The following is a 19168-nucleotide window of genomic DNA, read 5'->3' as shown; positions in this document are numbered from 1 at the left end:
CATGCCCCTGCATGCATGTTGGAAACCTCACCTTTGCTTCCACTGCCTAGGCACCCTAAAAAACTCTACACAAGTCTTCCCTCCTTGCTTTCTCAAGCCATTTTGGGGCTTGTTTCGAGGCAAACCCCACAACCCCCAGAAATGCTTGTTATATGAATGACAAACACTTTTGTACCCTCTTGCCATGTGTGGTGGCATTGGATTCAGTAACATTCAAATTATGTGTGTGGGTGCATTCTGTTTATGCAGCATGACTGCCACGGACAGTCATACACACTTTCATAGAGAATTTTGTGACCCCAAGAACTGAGCTGTAATAAAATGAAACATTAACTATTCAGTTAAATTGCTTAATGGAAACCAGAGCATATACTGGGAATCTGCATTGAGAAAGTTTCCTGCAATAAGAATAGATAAATAAATATGGTAGATAGCATAAAGCATTGGCCAATTTAAAGCTAATATCTCTATTTCAAAAATTCTTTTAAATGATGAACATTTTATGCTTGTTTATAGTTCTACTTGTTCTATGGATATTATAAGATACATCACAGGGTATATATTTACATATATTTTTAAATTTTTTATTTAGTTATTTTCCAAGTACAGTTTTCCGTTTATTTCTCCCATCCCAGCCCACCCCTCCCCCATGTACCCCACATCCCTCCCATTTTATATTTACATATTTGACATTTCGAAATTCTTGTACCTGTTTTGACCTTTCCTGAAGCACTCTTTGCTTACTGAGAAATCTTGAGTGAAGATGCTTGGAAGACTTGACTTTCTTTTAATGCATTGATGCATTTGTCCCATTTCAGCTCTTGTTTTTCTACCTAGAATATAAATGTCTTCTTAGTAAAATCATTGTCTAGTGTTCCACAACTTATAAAATTCCAAGCCTAACACAAATATGAGATACAGATGAACACAAACTATGAGATATAGAAAGAAGTCTAATCTCTTTTTTTTATAGATGAAGGGAGAGAGGCCCAAATATACTAAATTCCCTGCCCCATTTCACACAGCTTATTAGTGGTAGCGCTGTACTAGTACCCAGGGTTCTCCAGGGTTATCTGACTTCCCTGTAACCAGCTCTCCATTTCATCAGACACTCCACCTCCTGCAACTCAGGGAATGGAGGGCAGGGATATGTTATTCTCACATATCTCAGCATGGACACAGACAGTTTCCATATTCCAGACAGTATATTTTTGACTATTCAGATTTTATCTTTTTTTTTTTTACTGAAAAAGTAAGTAGCCATTTTCCATATGCACAGCAGGCATTGTGGAAGCTAATCATGACCACAAAATATGTAGAACAAAGGCTACAAAAGACTTCCCCATCTAAGAGTAAGCCAAGTCCAACTGAACCTTTCCCTTCTCTGTCAAATCATTTAAATCTGAGCTATTTAACAAATGGCCACTTGAGCACAATTTCAAATACAAAAAAAATAATTCCAAGTCATATAATACTGTTTTTTTGTATATGTTCATTGGTGATGATTAAGCCACATTATGAGAAGCTTCCTTTTTTTCTTAAAAATCAAGACATCTACATCCTCACTGAAAAAAATCAAAGGATATTTTATTGGTTACCAATGGCATTAATTTATTACCAACTTATTTATTTAGGTCATAAGAGAGACAATAGAAACAATAACATAATGTGCCAAGTGTGGTGTTAAACATGTTGTATCTATTATTCCATTAACCCCATCCCCATAATACTAATCTCCATAATGCAAATACTATTATTCTTCCAATTTTAAAATGTAATGACTGGGTCCCAGAGCAATTATACACAGTAGTATATGGTAGAACTTGGCTGAAGAACAAGGGAGGCCGGCTCTAGATCCAGGCTAAAATATGTGTGAATTCTCTCTCCCCAGCATTAATCTGCCAGTCTTGTTTACCATTTGCACTCCAGGACCCTGCATAGTATCCAACACATAATAGAGGTTCAATAAATATTTGTTCCATGAGAAGATAAATGAATAGCCATGATTGGTTTTTCTGCCTGAACTAAACAACCAACCAAAAAATCCCTCACTTTGCAGGCAGAGGTAACTCAGATCAATGCAAGAATCCGGTGCTTATTAGTGTACCTAAGAAAGTTAATACAAGTATCTCAGATGGGGCATTCCTAACTACTCTTCAACATAATGTAATTCACCTTGAAATCAGTGGGAATGGAGCATTATGGGCATAGCTTGGCTGTGGAGAAGTTCACATAGTTCCAAGACACTAGATTAAAAACACGCTCTGTTTGATTGTTTTAGTAAGAATTCTATCAGTTTAACTACCTCCTGCTACATTCACATGACAGGATATTAAACCATTAATGTCCCTGGTTGTGCCCCACAATCGATGCTGTTTCAACATGAGAATGCAATTAACTTACTCCGCTCCTGTGAAAGGATCGGGCTTCTGGGAGTTTAAACAAATTAATAAATTTGTTGATTAGAAAAGAGAATTCACCAGCTTCCTCTGTATATTTTTGTTCAGCACAGCACACATGTAGAATGTGTTGTTATTTTTGTCTACTGGCTTACGGGAAAAAGGATGGTCGCCAGCTGCTCTCCATCACCAGTGGGGGTAAGAGGGGACAGCTTTAGCTCTGGCATGAGGTCATGAGGTTCAGTACAGGGAAAGTAAAATTTCCATGGGGATTTTTTGTCTTTGGCATGGATTGGTGAGGAAGATGGAAGGTTTTATCAGGCAGGGGAAATGCTTTTTTTTCCCCTGAGTTATCAGATGACAAGAGGTGCTTCTTTCCCAGTTCAACAACCTTCTGCTTTTTTCCCTTCTCTTCATAGGTCAGTAGCTCTCAAGTGATGCATAGAGACAAAATGGAGTCCTTTGGGAAGATTTTAAAATTCCCAAGGCCTAGGCAATACTCAAAAGCAATTAAATAGAAACTTTGAGGTCAGATCCAGTCACCAGTATTTTTTAAAGCTCCCTGTGTGATTCTAAACTAAACTGTAAACTAAGAGAAGCTCCCTAAGGGGAAGTGGCCCCAAAGGAACTATGATTATGAAGGGTGAAGATTGTGATAAAGGAAATTTCCCAGGAGCCTCGAGCCTGTGCAGAGGGATGCACCCGCCTCCTGACCCTAATTAAGCCTAGAGGTTGAGACAGCTTCCAACCTTACAGAAGAAAGGAACAAAAGCAACCACTTCTTTAAGGTGAGCTGATCATGATCAGCATAAAAGCATAGTGGAGGCAAACAGTGTGAGGCCTGTGAAACTGTTAGAATTCTGGGCTTAAACGAATGCATTCATTGGATCAACACTGTTCCTAAAACACAATGGACATGGGGTTCAGCAATCACCCTGAGCCAGGCTTCACCACAACCAGCCCACCTTGAACTGACAGTGTGAGTATTAGTTTAAACCAACTCGTCCCCTTTCCCTATAAAAGTCTGTGACTATTGCCTTTAGTAATCCCATCCTTGCCGTGGGTCTGGGGAAAAGCCTTCACAGATGCTATTCATCTTCCTCTTAAAAAACTACACAGGAATAAGATTTCACTGTTTTAAACTAATTGTCTCTGAGATACATTTTTAATTCTCTCCTCTCCTCCTGACTTTTTAAACTTTTTTTGGAAATAATTTTACTTTTTATGATTACAAGATATAAAAAGCAAAGTTTTCCATTTTAATCATTGTAGTTTACAATCTAGTGGCAGTAAGATCACGCAGGGAGCTGTGCCGCCATCTCAGTTCTCCACCTCCAGAGCTTGTCACCATCCCAGACTATGGCCCTGTGCCTGCCAAATAACAACCCCTCATACCTCCTCTCCCCAGCCCCTGGTAACCACTGTTCTACTTTCTGTTTCTATTAATTTCACTATTCTAGCTACTTTATATAATTGGATTCATATAATAATTATCTTTTGTGTCTGGTTTATTTCATTTAGCATAGCATGTTCTAGATTCATGCATGTTATAGAATGTATCAGAATTTTACCCCTTTTTCAGGCTGAATCATATTCCATTGAGTGTCTATGAGAAATAATGGCAAAGTTACATGCAGTATTAAGAAGCAATACAGAGATTCTATATAACTTTCGCCCAATTTACCCCAAAGGTAACATTTTGCATCACTTCAGTACAATATCACAACCAGAAAACTATTATTGATACAATCCATCTACTTTATTTCTATTTCACCATTTGAACTTGATCTTGTGTGAGTGTGCAGGTGAGCATGTGTTATATTAGGTTCTGTGAAGTTTTACCACAGGTACAGGTTGGCGTGACCAACACCGGAGTTCCAACATGAGAAGCTCTCATGCTATGTTTTTATAGCCACAGCCGCCGCCCAAGCTCTCTTCATTAACCCCTGACAGCCATTCCTCCATGTCTGTAATTAAAGAAATTAAATCCTATGGGAATGGAATCATGTAACACGGAACAATTTGGAGAGGCTTTTTTTCCACTCAGCATAACCCCCTAATGATCCATCCAACTTGTTTTGTGGATTAAAATTTAATTATTATTATTTTACTTTTCAGGGGTGTTATGTTGGATAGCATTTAAGTTGTTTCCATTTTAAAGCCATTAAAAATAAAACTGCTATGAACATTTTACATACAGGTATTTGTAAAAATATAAATTTTCATTTCCTGGGATACAAACCAAGAGTGCAATAGATAGGTTGTATAGTAAATGTATGTTATGTTTTTCTAGAAAATGACATACTCTTCTCAAGCATAGCAGTATTGTTTTTGCATTCCCACCAGCAATCTATGTGTGATTCAGTTTCTCTGCATCTTTGCCAGCATTTGTCTCTATCACTATTTTCACATTATCTATTTTGGTAGATATATAATGGCATCATGTTTTGATATTAATTTGTACAATATTTCTATAAAGGCTAATGATGTTCAACATCTTATTGTGTGCTTCTTTGCCATCTGTGTATTCTCTCTGGTGAAATGCCCATTTTTCATGTCTTTTTTTCTTTTTTTTCCAACACATATTTTTCTTTAATTGGCTGATAATATAGGCAGAAATTCAATAAGGATATAATTGAACCAAAAAGCAACATCAATCAATTGGGTCTAATTGATACCTACTGAATACTTCATGCAACAAGAGCATAACACAAATTCTTTGTAAGCTCACACAGCATAGTCACCAACAGAGAACATGTTCCGGATTATAAAGTATACCTGAACAAATTTAAAAGAATGGCAATCACACAAAGTATGCTCTCAGACTACACTGAAATTAAAATAGAAACCTATAATAGAAAGATAGCTAAAAATTATGAAGTACAATTCTAAATAAAACATGGGTCAAAGAAAAAAATCTGAAGTACCTCCTAAATAGTTTGAATGAATTAAAAATTAAAATTCAACTTACCAAAATGTATGAGATGCAGAGAAAGTAGTGTTTAGAGGGAAATTAATAGCATTAAATTCACTTATTAAAAAGGAAAGAAGTTTAAAAATTAATGTAATCCTACACTTTAGGAAACTAAGCAATATAACATAACACAAAAAAAGAGAAAAATAATAAAAATTAAAACATCAACATCTTTAATCATCAGGAAATGCAAATTAAAACCACAATGAGATATGACTTTACACCTGTGAGAGTAGATGAACTAATGAATTTTTCACTCGCTTTCTAAGCTTGTGGAAATGGGCCCTCTTTCTAGTCTATGCCCATAGAGTAAAATGGCACTTTCCCTGGCTTGTGTGGCTCCGTAAATTGAGTACCAGCCTACAAACCAAAGAGTTGCTGGTTCGATTCCCAGTCAGGGCCCATGCCTGGGTTGTGGGCCAGGTCCCCAGTAGGGGACACATGAGAGGCAACTACACATTGATGTTTCTCTTCCTCTCTTTCTCCCTCCATACCCCTTTCTCTAAAAATAAATAAGTAAAGTCTGAAATAAAATAGGCACTTATTTTAAATAATTATTTATCAAATAAGTGAGGATCTACTTGCAGGTATGAAAGATAATGGGCTAAGTAATGCCTTCCAAGATGATCATTCTCATGGTTTCTGTTGGAGGAATTGAATAGATGGTGTTTGAAAGTCTCTTCTTTAAGACAAATAATTCATAATTATTCTTTCTTCTGAAAGTTTGTGTTTTACATCCAAAGTAGACAACTTTTGTCCATGTAAGTCTCTGACCACTCCTGCCTCTTTAAAGGTGCATATCTATCCTATTATTTTCCTTTTATTATGGGAAAACAATTTAGTTAGATATACTCGGGGCACTATTTAAGCATTTGAATTTGTATATTCTACAGCTGAGACTTGGTTTACCTGCAAGCAATACGTCTAATGCAGATAATTTTGCTTCTAAGTTGAAGCTCAATATTCTTTTTAGAGACAAAAACTTGCTTCTTAACCTCAGGTAATCTGCAGCAAAAAGTGAAGTGTGCAGGGGTAGAGAGGAGAGAATCTAAGAAAAAATGAGAAACTATGGAATCCAATTCGAATCTCTAGAATCCTCAACCAAGTTCTCATGGTGAGCCACATGTATGTGAAAACCACGCTGTTGCACTCATACTCATGAAACTCCCCTCAAGAATTCAAATTGTGTTTGTTCAGTAGACTCTTTAAAAATTCCAAGTAATATGCCAATCATTCTGCCTCTCATCTTTGCCTTCGAGGTATTTTAAAAGAGATTATATCTTGGGAATTTGTTTGCACTCATATCTGTAAATCTTGTTTTAAGTACATGATGAGAGTTCATTCAGAGGAGAGATGAAAAAAGCCAGTTGGGTGCAATTTCTGAAAAGATCTCACAAAATGTCTCCCTATGTTCAAGTTCACAAAGGAATAATTCTCTTCCCTGCCCTTCACCTTTGGTTGTAGAGTTCATGGAAGCCACTGAAATGGCTTCATTTTTAAATGGATGCATCACCACTCTCCGTATTCTTCTTTATCAAGATTTTGTTTTTAGCAGGGATTACGAGAAAAGTCAAATTGAACCCAGCTGCAGGTGTTCATAGATAATCTTCTCCGTGTGTTTGAAGGTGAAAGAGAGTGTAGTCCTGTTGCTTATTAATGACTAGGCACTGCTTTGTAACTTCTTGAAGGGCTTTGGAAAAGGGTGGGTGTCGTGAAGGGAATGTAGGGTTTGCGGGCTTCCTGGCTGGGCCACTTCTATTATGGCTGATTGAAAAATCATTTCTTTCTGTTTCCTTCGTGTATCTCTGCATCAATAGTAACATGTAACAAATAAAACAAAGAGAAAGGGGTAGAATGGAAATTAGGACAAGTCCCAAACAAGCTTTACAACTAATTCATCCTAATTAAAAGTCAGCCTCATTTCAACCACATGTAAAAATGCTGGCAATGAAAACAATGCGTGTTACTTAGATACTGACTTAGTGGTTTACATTTGTTTTCACTGGCCGATGACTTTATAGGATTTGGGGCATTTTATTTTAAATTATATTTTACTTTCTTATTTTTCTTCTAGGTCATCTACAACATAATTTTGTCAACATACCATTGTGTGAGGGCTGAAAGTCCCAATTATTTTTAAAAACTTCTTTCACTCTTGCTGTTTCTCAGTTGTCGTCAAACCTCCATAGAAAACAGAAATAATAACAGAGGAAGCGAATGGGATAGAAAAACAAATTAGTAAAATTTGTTATGCTTTGCCTTGATGAAAGGAGTTTAAAGAAGACACATGATGTGAAGTTTATGCTTTATTCATACTTGTGCACTAATTAAGTTATCATTTCCCTCTTGATTTTTCTTCCTCATTTTATTATTCCAGATTGGATCTGCCACCATGTGGCTTTTAGATTTTAAATATGAAAAATATTATTTCGATAGGAGCTTTTCATTGTTTTGTGATTTAAATAAAATTCACACAAACATAAGTGTGTGTTAGTTTTTCTTTCCAGTTACAATCTGCCACATCATTTGTTAGTAATTCCAACCAACCTTCTGAGTGCAGAGTCATGAATGAACCCAGAGAAGATTAGTCAAACTAGCCTAGATCGCCAGACCCACCCAGGTGAACCAATTACTTGTTAAATAATAAATACTTGTTGTTTTAAGCCACTAATTTGCAGGGGTTTGTTTGCTATGCAACCTTATTGTGGCAAAGATATGTGATACATATACCAACTAAGGAACCTCTGTAGTATAAGTGAACTAAATCCTTTTGATGTAGAATTGCAAAAATGGATGTTGTTAGGCAGTAAACCAAGGCAGGGAGAGGGTGGGAGACATGTCTTACTCATTAACTGAGCAGTCCTGAGCTTGGATGGATAACATTGCCAGGTGTTTGGAAAATCACAAACAAGATTATAATACCACTGGAGGATGGGAGCTCTTGAAATTCTGTGTATATCTGTTTCCACTAGCTGGGAAAGAAAGCCATTGAAACTGCATATTCATCCCAAAGCCTGGAGAGGGGAGGAGTGGGAAAATTAGAAGCTGGATGCAAGCATAAAAGCCTCAAAACCCCAAGAGTTGGGGCACTCAGATTAGCTGGATACCTGTTTGCAGCTTTGGGCTCAAGTGTATAAACAACTTAAACTTCTTTCCACTGACTTCCACTATACATGGACGCTCAGATTAGCTAAGTGCCCACTTGCAGCCTTATGCTCAAGTGTATTTCATAACTAAACTTGCTATCTCATTCCACTATACAAGTTGTCTCTCACTTCAATTCTCCTCTTGCATGCAAGGCAAGACCCCAGGAGGGGGAGCCCCCCTGATTCAGCTCTCCCAGGTAACATGTGTCAGGACGAATTGACTTCATTTACACGTATAGAAATTGTTAAGAGAGATAATTTCCTCCAAAGCCAAAAGAAATTGCTATTTCTCCACAAGATATAATGACAAAATAATTTCAAAAAGGGAGACATGTGTAGAGGTTGACAGGGTTAAGAAATATTTTATGAAATAGGATATATTTGGAAATCTTGTATTGATTAAAATCACCTTGATCAAGTTTTTGAAAATTCACTTTATGTGTATGCAATATATACTGACTCTTTGCTATTGGTTATTTCATTTATATCTCCTAAGTGAAAAATCAGTATAAAGTCTGTAGAGCATAAAATGCAAATGCAAACAATAGTTACTTAGTTCACTGTGATAATTGTTTTTATATAGCGTACTCTGAGAAGGACCAGCAGCAAATTTAAAAAATAAATGAGCTATAACAGCTGACATAAAATCAGTAGTAAATAAAGAAAAATAAGCATAGTGACTAAAACAAAAGATAGAATTAAAGCATAATTTTTCAGTGATACTAATATATTATTTATGATTAATAAGAAGAGACCATAAGTTTACATTTAAGTCATATTTAGCACCGAATTGAAACAAGCAAACTTGAACCAGTCATATTCATAACGATCATAGTTTAGCAGATATAGAATTATTCCTCTATGGGACAAACTATTGAATTTATTTATTTGTTTGTTTGTTTTAAATCCTTATGCAGAATATGTTTTTATTGACTGAAGACAGAGAGGGAGGGGTAGGGAGAGAGAAGCATCCTTTGCTGCCTCCTGTATGAGCCCTGACCGGGAATCAAACTGGTGACCTCTTGGTACATGGGGTGACACTCCAAGCAAATAAGCCACCAAGCCAGGGCCAAACTATTGGAAAAGTTTTTTTAAAAAACCTGGCATACATCGGATGTTTGATTGTTGAAAATATTAGAAGAAAGCAAAATAAGATATATGACTGCCTGAGCAAGATATTTTCATTAAAAACAAAAAGGAAAAAGTAAATGATGTGTTGGACAAAGAATGCCCAGAGAACAAGAATGTGATCTTAGAAATTAAAATGTCTCTTTAAAGGAAAAGAAAACAATAATTCCATAGGAGAAATAAAATATAAATTGGACCAAGTCTTGGGGGTGTGTGTGTGTGTGCGAGAGAGAGAGAGAGGAGAGAAGGAATATGATAAAAAGTCACTCTATGGCGTATCTAGGAGTTCTAACACGTGATAAAAGGAATCTCCAAAAATAAAATGAAAAAATAGACCATGGAGATAAAACAACAATTGTGAAGAAAATTATTTTTTTAAAAACTAATCTGTCCAGAGCTGAGTAACTGAATGACATAAGTCTCAAGATTTAAGGTGCCCTTAAACTGCTGACCAAAAATACACTTTAAAATACCTTATATGATTTGTGAATTTGAAGAACACCAAGGATATGCAGAAGCTATTAACATTTCCAGAAAGAACATGGTGACTTCCTATAAAGAAACAAGATTCAGACTGAAACACTTAACTAGTAACTCTAGATCTCAGAAAAGAAATGTTTCAGTAATGTTTTCACTGGTCTTGGAAAAAAGGAAAATATTGTAATCTACATTCTAAAACCAGCCAAGTGTCAGTCAGGGCAAAATTAAAGAGCTTTTTAGATATTCAAGGTCTCAGAAAGGTTTACCTTTCATGTGCTCTTTGTTAGACTGTACAAGTGCTTGACAGTAATAAAAGGTGAAGAAAAATGTTTTTAAAAAGTACATTAAAATGAGTTAGTTTTTTCTGCCTCCTAAGTTGTACTTAACCTGATGTTTTTTAGATTTACCAAAAAATACTCACTCCAAACTTCCCATGTGGATTCATGAACATGGGCAATTTTATGTATCTGATTTAATATTCAGAATTGATAGCACCTGGGGGATAGGTGTACTTTATAAAGAAAATCTTAGTTTAAACAAGATTAAACAGAATTTGTGGGGGCAGAAAAGAAGTGTTTGACTTGTATAATAAACTACTGTTCTTAAGCACTTTTAAAACTACCTCAGCTGCACCATCAACAATTAACAGAGTTCTAAGAAAGCACAGTATTTTCCGCTCATTGTGATGGGCTCAGTATGACCCTTTCTTAGGCACCCTGCTGTGGGTGGGCTCCCCTTACTACCCCAATGAAAGTAAACACATGGCACTTTTCTGGCATTTCTTTTGTTTCCTGATTCAGGCCAGTCTGAGTCAGTGGAATCATAGTCCATTCGTTTTGTGAGCACTGCGTTAATTTTTTTCATTATGGAGAATAAGGTGACTGTACATATCCCGAGAGTAAAAATTCAAGGAAATAATCTCATCTAAATTATTTGTGATGTCAAATTACACAATCCAGAAGTCAGGCTACAGCAAAACATAAGAAAAATAAGCTTTATTAAAAGCCACTCTAAGTTACAGGAAATTGCAATTAGGTGGGTGTATTACTAGACGTTTCATAAGATATTTCCGTGAGATGTAAAGGCAGGTTTCCGGCCTTTTTATGACCCAAGTACACTCTGAATACACCATATCTTAGTTAAAAGACTCAAAGTTAAAATATGTTAATAGTAAATGTTTTTAAAGTGCATCCATCCTGTTTTCACAGAACAAAATGAAGCAAAGCAGAGTGGAACAAAATCATGGGTTTGCCTGGGCCAATGGCTGGAGAAAAAGTATAGCACCACTTTAGAAAAGCCATGCAAGAATCTGTCAATAAAATTCGTTTAAAAAAATTAGGTGGCTTTGCCATATCAAGAGTAAGACAAAAATATTTCTCTAAAATAGTACAATATCGCCCTGTGTAAAAGCATAATTTGCAGTTAGAAGGAAGAGCAGGGCACAATTCATTATATGTACAATATGGATATTGGAAGGGTGTGCTCTATATATGGCACGTATGTATGCAATACAAGCAGCATATGGACATACATCCATGTGGGCATATGCATATAACATCCTTTCTATAATCATGCTGCATGTATAGTAAATACAAACATGTGCTCCCCCATCCACATGTCCATTGTTCAGGAAGAATTAAGGCAACTGGGGGGTTTTATAGTTTTTTAACTAGTTTATTTGTGTGCTCTTTATGACTGTGCCAATAAACAGACAAATGCAGAAACCAATACTGTCAACACCCTATATTACCATCCAGATTTAACAAATAATGTTGACATTTGGACATATTTGCTGTCACATCAGTTTCTTTTCTCTTAAATAAATACAATGTGGCAAATACAGTGGATTCCACCCTTTTCTCCCTTTCTTTCCAGATTTTACTTCTATGCTGACATTAGCTATCAATCCCATCTAGGGTTTTATGCTTTACTACCTACACATGGTCTGTAAGTAGTGGTGTTTTCCATGTGTTTTTTATTTAAGTATATGTTAGCATCCTTATGTGTTCTTATGCAACTCATGGTATTCACTCAATGTTGAAATTGCTCTATGGTGTTCTATTATATAAACAGACCACAATGTGTTCATTCACTGATTTACTGGTTGCATTTAGGTTGTAAGCAAGTTGTTGGTCTTCTAAATAATATTATAATGACCCTGGCTGTGTGGCTCAGTTGATTGGAGCATTGTCCCATACCCCAAAACGCTGTGGGTTTGATTCCCAGTCAGGGCACATACCTAGGTGGCTGGTTTGATCCTTGGTTGGGGCACATACAGGAGGCAACTGATCAATATTTCTCCTGGTCTCTCTCTTCCTCTCTCCTTCCCTCCCTCTTTTCTTCCTCTCTCTCTAAGAGCAATAAGCATATCCTCAGGTGAGGATTTAATAAATAGATAAAGGCATAAATAAATTCTTCTGAACAAACATTCTTCAGCACACATTTAAGACTTTTTCCTACAACATATAATTCAAAGTGAAATTGCTGCATCATAGGCTACAAATATCTTTGTGTGCTTCAGAAAATACCATATTGGTTTCCAAATTGTTGTAACTTTTTATATTCCCACATGATGAATATGTGAAAGTTGTCATTTTTCCAGTTATGTACGAACACTTACTATTGGTTTTCCTGGCATATATAACACAGATATAGACAGAATTTTATTCCTGCCTCTCTCTCTCTCTCTAAGCATGTGCATGTGTATGTATAAATACAGACACATACAAATATGTCCTTTTAAGTTTTGGACAGCTGGATGAAAATAATGCAAAAAGGTTTTTTTCTTTTTCCTTTTTAAAAAAGATTTTATTTATTTATTTTTAGTGAGGGGAGAAGGGAAAGAGAAAGAGAGGAAGTGAAACATTGATGTGAGAGAGAAACATTGATCAGTTGCCTTTGTTTTTTGTTTTTTATTGTTGTTCGAGTACAATCGTTTCCATTTTTACCCCACCACACACCTGTCCCACCCATCCCCACCTCCCACCTTTGAATCTACCCCTTTGGCTTTGTCCATGTGTCCTTTTTACATGTTCCTTGATGGCTCTCTCCCTACTATCCTTCTACCCATTCCTCTCTGGTAACTGTCAACTTGTTCTTTATTTCAATGTCTCTGGTTATATTTTACTTGCTAGTTTGTTTTGTTGATTAGGTTCCACTTAGAGATGAGATCATGTGGTATTTCTCTTTCACTGCCTGGCTTATTTCACTTAGCATAATGCTTTGTAGTTCCACCCATGCTATTGCAAAGGATCAGAGCTCCTTCTTTCTCTCTGCTGCATAGTATTCCATTGTGTAAATGTACCACATTTTTTTTTTGATACATTCATTGACTGATAGGCACTTAGGTTGCTTCCAGCACTTGGCTATTGTAAATCATGCTGCTATGAGCATTGCGATGCATAGGTTCTTTTGAATTGGTGTTTCAGGATTCTTAGAGTATAATACTAACAGTGGTATTGCTGGCACAAAAATAAATTTAAGTTGGGTAAAAGACTTAAATATAAGTCATGACCATTAAAGTCCTAGAGGAGAACATAGGCAGGAAAATCTCAGATATTTCATGCAGCAACATTTTTACTGATATATCCCCTAGAGCAAGGGACATAAAGGAAAGAATAAACAAATGGGATCTCACCAAAATAAAAAGCTTCTGCACAGCTAAAGAAAACAGCATTAAGATAAAAAGAGAACCAACCATATAGGAAAACATATTTGTCAATGATACCTCAGACAAAAAGTTTTAACAAAAGAAAAGGATTTAACAAGTATGAAATATGAGTCAACATTTGCACACTTTATCAAATTTTATTCTCCATCTAAATTTTGAATTAGTTTTATTCAAAAATTTATTAGTACATAAATAAATTTTAAAAAAGTACAAGACGTATCCACCTGCAGTGTTTGTATGTGCACATTCAGGGCAGACTCTGTTCACACAGCTGACTTGCTCTCCACTGTGTTAGTGGGCGCGTGTCACAGCTCAGTTTATGAAACACTTTCACATATCCAATTTACCTCGCAGGGGAGACACTCGCTTTAGATTTAAACCACCTTTCTAGTGTAAGACTGGCAACCTGTTATCATTTAACCTATTTTTTTCAGATTCTTGAGTATATTCACTCTGACTTTTAAAAATGAGGAAAACAAAACTCAGGGATGTGAAGTCACTGTGAAACATAATTGAGAAACGTACTGATGATGCAAGATTTGTACATAGTCCTGCTTCCAAGTCTATGGATCTAGGCTTCCAGTGTTCATTTATTGGTTTTATTTTGTTAGGACTAGGAAAACTAAAAAAAGTAATCTACAGGGACTTTGTTACATCTGGGGGATTTTGGTTAACGCTAAGTTTGTTAATTTTAGAAAGAAAAGTGGAATGATTGACTTTTTAAATCAGTGGCCTAGAAGAGCTGGGTCTGTGCTTCCCACTAGCCAAAGAATAAGAGGCTCTGTGGGACTAGAGAGTATGAGCAAGAACACAGAGCTCCAGGCACAGCCCGACGGTTCTAGGGGAAAGGACATCTGGTTTTCTGGGCATGGTGTCAGGAACTGACTGAAATGAACAAAAGAAAAGGTAAGGCACTGTGTTTCTCTCATGAAAACAGAAAATCATCCCAGTCACTGACACTATGGTAAATTTCCATGTGGTCGTTTTCAATTTATTCTTCACTCTGAGTTACTAGAATGTTGCCTACTTGCAATTTGCTTTGCCACTTAATGTTTGACTGCCCCATGCAGAATATTCCATTGTGTAAATGTATCATAGTTTTTTGATCCACTGATTTACTGGTGGGCACTTAGGTTTACCAGTAAGTGAACACTAAGTATTCCAACACTTGCTTCCAACACTTGGTATTGTAAATTCAAGTGGGTTTTTTAAAATTTTTTAAAATTTCATCTCACCTATAAGTGGAACCTAATCAACAAAGCAAACAAGCAAGCAAAATGTAACTAGAGACATTGAAATAAAGAAAAAACTGACAGTAACCAGATGGGTGGGGGAGGAGGATTATGGGGGGAAAAGGGGGAGGGTCATCAAGGAACATGTATAAAGGACACATGGACAAACCAAAGGTGGGTAGGCTCAAGGATAGGAGGTGGGGTTGGGTGGGGGCAGAGGGGAGTGGTGGGGGGAAAATGGAGACAACTGTACTTGAACAACATTCAAAAAATTAAAAATAAAAGAACAGATGAGTGATAATAAAGATACCATTATTAATCTTAAAAGTTATATAAGGGAGGATCCCCCTGCAAAACAAAATTATTTTCTGAAGGGTGGGACCCTTATTGTACAGCCTTTCCCAGTTGGGGAGTGTTCTAGAAACCCATCTGTATCAGTGTACCAACTAGTGTTGTTGTGAGAGGCTGTGTTTGGTTTCAGCGAATTTTTTTAAAAGACTTTTCAACATGTTTGCCCATTTCATCATGGCTGATTTACAAGAACACCTGCCCACACCATGCTGAGCAGTTTTTTGAGGAAAAATGACAGGACCACCATACCCCCACCCTCCCTATTCACCCGATCTTGCCCCGAGCAAGTTTTTGTTTATTTGTTTCCTCAGGTGAAAAAAAAATCCTCTAAGGAGGATGTTTTGCCAATGTGGAAGAGGTGAAACAAAACTGGCAGAAGCACTAAAGGCATCAAAATGGATGGGTTCAAACACTTTTAAGCAGAGGAAAACTGTCTTGATAGGTGTATTGCATTGAATGGAGAATACTTTGAAGATGACTGAAGTTTAAACAAGTAAGAATAAATACACAATATTTTACAAACAAATTCTGGTTGTTTGGGGTCCCCCTTGTATATATATCATCACAAATTAATATGTGTATTCAGCTGTAGAAGTGACAATGGGGTAAGTCAGGAGGAATACTTTTAAGGAATACAGTATGAAATTTAAAAAAAATGGAATCTATGAGATGGAGTACATAGACATGAAGAATTACATCTTCCAAAATCTATGAGGCAGAGCAATTATTATTTTTAATTGGAAACAATAGACAAGAGTAAAGAAATACATCTCCAGATCAAATCTTTAGATGATGAGGGTCTACTGAAACCAAAACAAAATAAATGGGGAAGGAGTGAAACACTCACTTAAGACCTTTTACAACAATTCTTGTTATGTGAGTAAAATAAAATCCTGATTTGTTTGAGCCAGTTTTTGACATTTGTCTGTAGTAGCCTTGTATAATTTCTAATGGATACAAAGTCCATCATATGTCACTAATGGCAATAGATGTATGGATTGTACCCAGCACTGAACTAAGCAAAACATACCTGTACGCAAACAAGCAAATAAAATATCTAAAAGTATCTATATTTGCTTACAAGAGGCACATCTCAAAACTGAACACATGGGCAAAGATACACAAGTTAAAGGCTTAAATAAAAGGTTGTAATGGTGATCGCGAGAATTTAAAGTGAAAATTATTAAATCAACTAAAAATATAACATCAGGTATAAATCAAAGAACATTTTTTACAACAGACCATATTTACATTTCAAACTAAAATTTGAAAATCTGGATATTGATTTTTTATGAAACATGATGCCAAAATATACTTAATAAGGAATAGAAAACATAAATAGAACACAGAAAGAGTTGCAAAAGTTGCCAAAAAATGTAAGAAGCCTTGTACAAAAATGTCCATTGTTCCTCTTTGTGTAGTTATTAAAATATTGGTCCCTCCAAGGAAGACTGGGTAAATACACTTTGGTACACTTAAATTACACCAACATGAATAGATAATAGATAATGTATTACATGGGTATGTGCCATAAAATGCACTTCAGTTAAAAAAGCATAATATATATGACATGATGTAATTTGTTTTAAATATTATATGAACAATGACACACACATGTATATATTTTTGTAATAGTGTAAAAATGAATAAAAGTATAATCCCTAACTTATTGATAGTGAATACTACTGACAGTGATAGAATTTAGTTTGATATGCATTGGCGTCCAACAATGGTTTCTTTAAAAATATCTAAAGCAAAGTGATATCATATTAATAATTTATAAGGATGATTAATAGATACTTTTATTATTATTTTCTAAAGAGAATTGACTATAGACTACTGGAATAAGTAGTTAAATAAAGTAACTTTATATAAGTGCAATTTACACATAAAGTTAATAACTTTTTTAGTAAGCAGAAATGATTAGAAAATGCAAAGGAAAAATTCACTTACAGTACAAAGAATTTGAATTAATAGTAGTTGCTCAAACAGAAATACACAACCAATAAGAAAAATACACAGTTTTATGAAAATACTTTTATTTCAAGAATGGGAAAAATTTATATTGTAATGTTTTTAATTTACTTAAATACATATTTGAATACAATGCAACTTCAAAGTTTTTTGTTTATTTTTATGAAATTCAATATTTTTTCCAAAGTAAATAGAAAAATCAATGTGCAAGAATAAGAATCATATTTTCAAAAGAATTTTATCTTTTTAATATAATTGACAATCTCATTCTAAGGTTTAACCTGGAGGAAAAACATACAATAAAAAACCCTTTTGATAAACAAATGCAATATGACATAATATAATGTATGCATTTTTTAAACAACAATAATTGAAAGAATGTTTATTGGTACATATGCATATGAATAGGATGCTGAAACAGGGGTAGCCTAAAAAAAGCCACATGTACTTTTTGAAAAATTGCCTTTACCTTAGATAAAATAAATATCTCTAATTCACGCTACACTTAAGAGTAAATTTCTAAGAAAATAATTGCAGAAGCACATCTTTTGTGTAGATTAGGGAGGACATATAATACAAAGCAAATATGGAAGGATTCACCTTTGACTCTACAAGATATTTTTCCATTGTAATAAAAGAAAAGAATAAGGTGCATGAAGAATTTTAGATTCAGTGGTAGAAAAGCAAGAAATCAAGTGGGCCCCTTTTAACCATAAGTACTCCCTTTTCCCTGATCCCATGTTCTATATGGCCTTGGAGTTAGGAAACTCATTCAGTCAAGAATCACAGCTTTTCTCTTCAGTCACGTGCAGATGACATAAAGCCTGCACTGCCGTGGACCAAAGGTTAGAAGCCAAACAGAATGCTGCTCCACAAGTCCATTTCTAAGTTCTAGAAGATAATGGTTGACTACCTATGACCCAAAAGGTAATACTTGAATTGTACAAGTCATTTTCCTTTTAGCCAAGTTTCTCTGTTGTTGTTTTTGTTTCCTTCTCTCTCTTTCTCTTTTCCCCCTCAAGATTAATATTTTTAGTTTAGAGGCATTGGCCTTATAACAGCTTGGTTAAAAATTATAAATGTTCTGAGAACTACTTCAAATCTGAATTTTTTAAGGTTTAAATAAGTTTGGTTGCTCTTTTTTCTTTAATTCAGTGCCTTGGTGTGTAGTGGTTTCCACCTGAGACAGAAGGAGGGCTATGTAAATGGGAAGACAGTCCATTCCCTTGTTGTTGGTGGCCATTGGTGATGGGCAAGGGTAAGAAGCCTTGACAGAGCATGGGATCCTATGTGGCTTCCAGATCAGAGGGGTTTGGATACTATTCAGAGCAGTATTCAAACCCTGTGATGTTAATCTGTCTTCATGGGTTAACCTTCACAGATCCATTCATCTCCAATGATGGCATTCACTCTACCCAGTATCCCTATGGGATTTCTATGGAATAAGTTATTTTTCACAGCATTTCTGAAATACTCTGTTTGGGAATAAATGTTTAGACAAAAATCAAAGAAAAAGGCTCTATCATCAAGTTTTAAGGGCAGTTACAAATATGTGAAAAAGAGGCCACTCACTATCTTTTGAAACTGATGATCTGGTGGATTTACCAACTCGATTATTTCAGTACTACTGGTATCAAGCCATTTGTTAGTCCAGACTGGATAGTACATGGATCAAGCCAGTAGTTAGTATATCTCTGTCCACTTTATGAAGATTGTCTTAAAGTGGTTTAGGCATATCATCAATTATTTAATCCTACAGCTAATCCAGTAATGTTTCTGAATTAGTCTTTGGTTATTTTTCACTCTGTGTTCTA

This window comes from Artibeus jamaicensis, unplaced genomic scaffold (genome assembly GCF_021234435.1).
Source record: "Artibeus jamaicensis isolate MK-2021 breed Jamaican fruit bat unplaced genomic scaffold, CSHL_Jam_final contig_685, whole genome shotgun sequence".
NCBI lineage: Eukaryota > Metazoa > Chordata > Mammalia > Chiroptera > Phyllostomidae > Artibeus > Artibeus jamaicensis.
This window is presented reverse-complemented; position numbering follows the sequence as displayed.